Below are 7,057 nucleotides of genomic sequence, written 5' to 3' on the forward strand. Positions count from 1 at the left end.
GCTGCGGTAGACCAGCAAATCCCATGTTCTAAAATGAATGAATGTTTTTGTCAATGGAGTCTGGTGGCTTTGAGATAAAAGCTTCAGTTCCCAGTTGGAAAGGGCTGTCTGACAGCAAGGTAAAGCACTGAAAAAAATTCTAAATATAGTGTACACCTACACTGATATTGATTTTTTTAGGTTGCTAAAAACTAACCAAAAAAATGTGAAAAGGACCCATCTGCACATTAGAGATTATATTTTACATGAAGATATTGAGAAGCCTTTTCTGAGAAGTTCATTTTTAAAAATCATTTTCATTTTAGATGAAAGTAGGTCGTCTTTAACCATTTGGCATGTCTCAGTGCTTATTCATTATATGTACATGACATGGGGGTTTTCTACCTGGAAGTTTTTGTGAACAAACATGGTGGTTCAATCTATATATCTGGCTTAAGTTCATTTGAGTTAGTTTTGCTTTTGCCAAACTGATGCACTGCCATGCTTCTGATAAAATAACATAATTTAGTTGTGATCATCACATATGATCTCAAGGTAAAGAAACTACAATTGTGAGATAATGTGTCTGACTCATTCTTCCACCTAAGATGCGTATGCTGTCTTTCAAAGAGTTGCCAGGATGTTCTTCTGTCATCTGAAGTGCACCTTGCATGTAATTAAGTAAGATCAAACGCCTCTCTCCTTTATCCATATGCATTTAAGAGAGAATTGTGAAAATGATGTGTGTCATTGATTGTTCAGTCTGTTGGGTTCACTTTCAGAAATTTGCACATCAATGGGGGATTGTATCAGTGACAGCAGAAAAAGAGTGAACGTATTACAAAGAGAATGCAGGTGAGTACACACAGTTAGATCACAGTTTCTTACCAATGATATTTTTAAAGGATCTTTTCTGCATCTTTCTACTGTGTATACCAGTCTTTTTATTTTCCACTAATTATTTTTTTTCTCTTAGAATAACTGGTGATAGATATTGTTATGCTGGAAACTATTTGCACCCAGGTGTCCTTAGCCAATGAGGCTTTTTGCACTTGGGGTGGAATAGGCTATGTACAACCTGAACAGGTCTTTCAGCTATTCTACTACAGTTAATGTACACAGTGCATTCAGCAACTTTATACATCATAAAAAATGAAAATTATGAGTCAATAAAGTCTAAAAATAACATTGACTTACAATCCACTCTCCTGTAAGAAAGTCTGTTGCTTAACCCCGTCACCCACTGTGTTTTACTCTCTCTGTGCACTATGTCACTCTTCATACTGAGTCATCTGACTTTCTGGCAGGACATCTGTAATTTTTTTCTTGTAAATTTATCACTTTATTCTCAGAGGATATCTGAGATTGGCTAGTAGCAGAGCCTAAACACAACCGCTTTGCCCGAATCCTAACTGTGTCAAGGTGACGAGCACTGGCCAATCACAGCACCAAGTGGGATCCATATTAAAGGACAACTTTGGTATTTTTCAACCTGGGCCTTATTTCCCCATGTGTATGTGTGCGTATGATTCATGGGTACAACTCGTTCTAAAATTGGTTCAGTATTGAGGGAGGCGGATGCAACCGGAGCCACGAAACGAGCTAAAACGGTAACGGGGGCAAATGATCCTGTATAAGTTTGCGCATTAAAAGTGCTTTTTTTCACCACTGACCGGTTCAGATCGCCAGTGCTATGAGTGCTATGAGTGGAGTCAGCTGTCAGTCAGTGTTGGAGCAGAGAGGGGGAGGGCTGCCCCACTGGGTACTGTAAGTGAGTATGTGTGTATGAAGTGTGTGTGTTACACTAGAAGAGTCAGAGTTTGGGACGGAGTCTTTTACGTGCTACCCCCTGGAGTGTTACCGGAGTTTTTGGAGTGCTCAAATAAACAGGCCTTTTTCCCGAACGCAAGAACAGGATGTCGCGCAACACCCCGTACAGCTTTCATAGGCTGCCTTTGTCGGACGGCGAGATGCTGAAGTTGTGGCTAGTTGTGCTACAAATGGATGCTAACACTCCTGTCCAGACACTGCGCCTTGCAGACCATCGGGTCTGCAGTGCTCACTTCTCCCAAGATGACTACTGCCAGCCGAAGAAGAGAAGACATCCAATCCCGAAACACCTCTTCCTCAAGAAAACGGCTGTCCCACGAGTAGAGAGAGCTACAGACACAGTGGAGCAAAGCTCGTGACATCACACAGCCCAGAGGTAAGGGCAAGGCTAAGTTAGTATGCTATTTACAGAGATAGCACTGGCGATCTGAACCGGTCAGTGGCGGAAAAAAGCACTTTTGATGCGCAAACTTATACGGGACTTATTTGCCCCCGTTACCGATTTAGCTCGTTTCGCGGCTCCAGTTGCATCCGCCTCCCTCAATACTGAACCAGTTTTAGAACGAGTTGTATCCATGAATCATACGCACACATACACATGGGGAAATAGGGCCCAGGTTGAAAAATACCGAAGTTGTCCTTTAATGCAGTGTAGGCTTGGGTATAAATAGCTGTAGTATGACTAGTCCTCCTGGGTTCAAATAGACACTTGTGTTTTCCCAGGTGGCCTCGGTAAATGCTTGCCACTTAATTAATGAGTCACAGTATGAAGCATCATTGCACTGATTTGTCATTTGTGCCTGCTGCTGTTGTGCATAAAGCCAGTGTAAGTTGAATGAGACTGAATGTGCTTTTCATTTATTTAAATGTGTCTCCAAGTGGACATTAGCACTTGTTATGCAAAAGGTTCTGAACAAAAGGCAACACGACCCTGAATTGGTTTAATCAGGCTGCAATGAAGTCCAGAAAACTCATTCCATAAATTGGCACCCAGCCTATTACTTGTTGGGGATTGTTAGCCATTACTCTTTTGTTGATCACCATGTTGCTGTGTCCAGGAAGTGAGTCATGGCCTTTGAAAGGAACAAGCAGACAAAAGGTGAAAAGCTTCTGCATGAGTGTTTTTTCTCCTTTGCTTTGCAGGATTGGATTTCAATTCACTGAACATTCTCTCAGAGCACAGTGTGATGAGGGTCATGAGCACTGGCCAATCACAGCACCCAGTGGGATCCATATTAACGCAGTGTAGGCAATTGTGCTTGCTGCTGTTATGCATGAAGCCCAGCGTAAGTTGAGTGAGACTGAATGTGCTTTTCATCGATTGAAATGTGTCTCCAAGTGGACATGAGCAGTTGTTATGCAAAAGATTCTCAGCAAAAGGCAACATGACCCTGAATTGGTTTTATCAGGCTGAAATGAAGTTCAGAAAACTCATTCCATAGCCATAGTCATTACTCTTTTGTTGATCACTATGTTGGTGTGTCCAGGAACTGAGTCGTGGCCCTTGAACTGAACAAGCAGACAAAACGTGAAAAGTTTTTGCATAAGCGTATTTTCTGTGTGCTGAGGTAGTTTGTTGTTATAAGATGGACCTGTGGAGGACACACAGATGACCATGATGTTTGTCTTAACCTTTGCGTTCCTTTGAGGCATACTTGGGTTTCTATAGTACATCATTTGAGAACTGTCAGTACTCAGAGACAAGAGCCACATAGTGCAAACTGACGAACTCTCTAGTATTTGGACGAGTGCTCTTGGCTTGCAAGGCAGTTGATAATGTGGTGATAAAAGACAACTCCTTGCTGGTGGAACCTTACATTCCTGGATTCTTTGGTTGCTGGGTGTTTTTTCTTTTACTTTTGTTGTTGCTGCAGATCATTTACAAACTGCAATTGAGTCTGACAAAGATTTCATGCGGTAATGTGATCAAAGACATCTTCATAGAGCTGTGTTTTGCACTAACTCTGAATATTCACAGAGATCAAGAGAAAATATGACAAAGAGAAAACCACATTGTTAAAGTCTAGTGTCCAAGTGCACAGAAGCAAAATGAATTGGCAGCTAACACAATTAGCTCTGTTTGTGGTTGGTGGGGTTGGGTCGGTATGAAAAAAAAAAACGCATCAAGTCGGTAATTTTCGCCACTTAGGGGCGCAATTGACTCATTTAAAATAAAAAACGACCTTAGGACAACAGAGTGACAGTAACACTTTGTTTCTTTTATTCCTTACAAATACATTTTGCAGCTTACTCAATCAGTGCAAACAAGGGTTGCCTCCTTCGTCTGGCTCAAAGCCAAAGTGTTGCCATATTGGCGCATTCTTTGATTTCTTTGAGACTGAATTGTCTGCCATTATCGACTCCCCGTCACTACAAACTCCAGGCTACAGCAGAGGCCTCGGCGCATGCGCACTCGCACCCCCTAGCTCAGTCCCCGCCCCACCCCCACCCCCCTCTCTCTCCTGCTTGCTGTGCGCTTGGTGAAGAGGCAGACACAGGTGCTCACAGACTCGGGCGTACTATAAGCGGAGCGGACTCCGTGGAAAAATGTCCGTGAAAAATCCCTGTGATGTGAATATATGCCGAACAGTCTTTTGTGTGACACTGGTGGTCGTGCTTTGCGCACACAGGGCTTGCGGACGTCCACTTTTACCAGGCAGACCTCCGCAGTGTCCGCTCCACGTACGTTCCACCTGAGTATGCGGTCCGGTCAGTCTCAAAAAAAAAGACCCGGTCCAAGACGGAGTACCAAACCGAATTGGTATTACCGAGAACCGACCCAACCCTAGTGGTTGTTTGGAATCACATCCTCGTCGCTGCGCTTGTTGCTCCTATGACGGATTGAGTGCCTGTGCAGAGACTCTAACCCCTCATGTCCACTGGATTTGGCTGCGCTGTATTGCAGCTGTGCCATGGCTTCATCACATCTTTGTTGTCGTTCCAGTATCGACTGGAAATGTTTCAGAAGTGGAACATCTTCAAGCAGTCTCCTCCTCAGCGGCAGCATTTATTGTAATCCTGTTTGCTGACATTTCTATACTTTACAGCATATTGAAGACTTGTAGCTAATTCATAATTGGTACTGTGCTGTGCTGGTTTTATTCCTGCCATCACGATTTGCAGTCCAGCGAAAAAAGGCCCCGGGCAACATGGTAGTGCAGTAGTTAGCACTGTTTCCTCACAGCAAGAGGGTGCCAGGTTCGAATCTGCTGACTGGCTTCTGCGTGTAGTTTGCATGTTCTTTCGATGTCAGTGTGGGTGTTCTCCAGGTTCTACTGCTTCCTCCCACAATCCAACTATGTTAGGTTAATTGGAGACTCAAAATTGCCCATAGATGTAAATGTGAGCATAAATGGTTGTATTAGTCTGTCTAGTATAGGTAGTCTGTGGTAGCCTGTATGCCACCTCTCACCCAGTGTCAGCTGAGAAAGGCCCCAGCACCACCTGACCCTGACTAGGATAAGCAGTATAGAGTTACAGTAAACTTCTCTACTTTTCCTCAATTAAACGAAGGGATTATGATTATGATTCCCGTTCCTTCAGCTGATGGATTGTCAATGAATTTGTTTCAGACTCGGTTTAAGTTGCTTGTTCTGGAACAACATGGCCCAAAAACGAATGACACGACATGACAAGACACGCAGACCGTGTTGAGGGACAGAACTTGTCACCTTGACACTGAATCATTGAAAAGACAGAACAAATTGACTCATTTTATGATTCAAAGAGTTATCTGCTGTTTTCTGACCCCATGTTCCAGACACTATTATGGAACCTTGGCTTCAGTCTGCCCTTCTCTTCCCTTTGTGTTTTCCCCAGTAACTCCCAGCCACTGAGTACAATGGTCATGGTGTTCATCTTATTTTCATTCGAGAACTCAGACAAGATCATCGAATTTGTTTCAGCTATCGGATGTTAAGATTCTTGTGATGTGACAACATACTTTCACTTCAGAATGAAATTTGTTTGTGCTCTTCCAGATGGGTCCAAGTGAAGGCTGTGTGTCTGCATTCACAATCTACTGATGGACTCTGCTCAGAGTTGTGCCTGTGCATTGATGAGGCCTTATTTTCCAATCCCGCCTCAGGAGAGTTGGCTATGAGATGATCACCGGCTGTTATTTACAACAGGGGTACGCTGGTGGTACCCAACATTGCCCTCAGAGTTTTAATGCTACCTAATCTATTGACATCTGGTCCAAGGGTTTCAAGCATCTGGCACAATTCAAGTCATTCATGGCCTGGGATTCCATTCAAACAGTTTCTAGGCATGTGAGAGAAAATGTTGTGTGTATATTTACACTGTGTATTGATAGTGTTTAAAATATATTAGAAAATGACTTTATGAGCTTATGGTAAAGGTAGATTAATCAGGAGTGTCCAACTAGTTGAACTGTGAGGAGCTTATTAGCATCATTGTTCATTCTGTAATCACTGTGTATACTGAGGCATGAAATGCCCTCATAAATTTCCTTGGTGAGACAGGATGGCTTGAATTATTCATCTTAAATTTATAGCATTTTGGGTCTAGCTGTTGAACTGCAGTAGTCAGACCACACCTCTGTATTGAATGTTGTCCTTGTTAAACGTGGGATCTCCATAAAAATATAACTTTAATCAACTAGCCAGCAAAAGAAGCATTTGCATACATTTAACTGTTTACTGAAGACCACACACCCATTACACAACGCTTTTCAGCTGTTAGCACCCATAAGAAAATGTGAATATGTACAGTACATACACATACATTCAACATTAAAGAGGTTAAGGTAAGTGTCATCACTATAATCAGAGAAGAACCTCAAGTGTACAGAATTTAATCCATTAATTCATAGTACATTCATAAAAGAACCAAATGCAGTGTAGTCATAGACTGTATAAAATAATGGATGTAGTTACCAGGATGTCACCCACTGGTGTGTGAACTGCTGTTTTGAAGCCTTGAGTCTGGCATTTTTACCGTCGCCATCTTCATATTTTGGAGCCAGAGGTGACCATATTTGGACAAGAGGGTGGAGCTATGAGGGATGGATTTGCACACATGCTTGTGTGTGTCTTTTTACGCCTTGGTGCTATTTATTTTTAGAAGCTAAATCATTTAGGCTATTTGCAAAATTGTATCGCGCTTGATGTGAATTAAACAGGCAGTTACGTAGAAATTTCGCCTCTGGGCATGTCATCATTGAAATGGATCATGTTGTGGTGGTGACTTAAAACTTGAGCATAGAGGATTTTTATTGCAACTTTCG

General features: G+C 42.5%; 1 long non-coding RNA gene across 1 annotated transcript; it reads left to right on the forward strand.

Moving 5' to 3' along the window:
* Positions 1 to 759: 759 nt before the first annotated feature.
* Positions 760 to 6,256, forward strand: LOC126397195 (uncharacterized). The gene is made up of 3 exons (XR_007570622.1): positions 760 to 834; positions 2,953 to 3,095; positions 5,790 to 6,256. It is a non-coding gene; the product is annotated as an uncharacterized LOC126397195 (long non-coding RNA).
* Positions 6,257 to 7,057: the final 801 nt, after the last annotated feature.

Source organism: Epinephelus moara, chromosome 10, assembly GCF_006386435.1.
Source record: "Epinephelus moara isolate mb chromosome 10, YSFRI_EMoa_1.0, whole genome shotgun sequence".
Classification (NCBI taxonomy): domain Eukaryota; kingdom Metazoa; phylum Chordata; class Actinopteri; order Perciformes; family Serranidae; genus Epinephelus; species Epinephelus moara.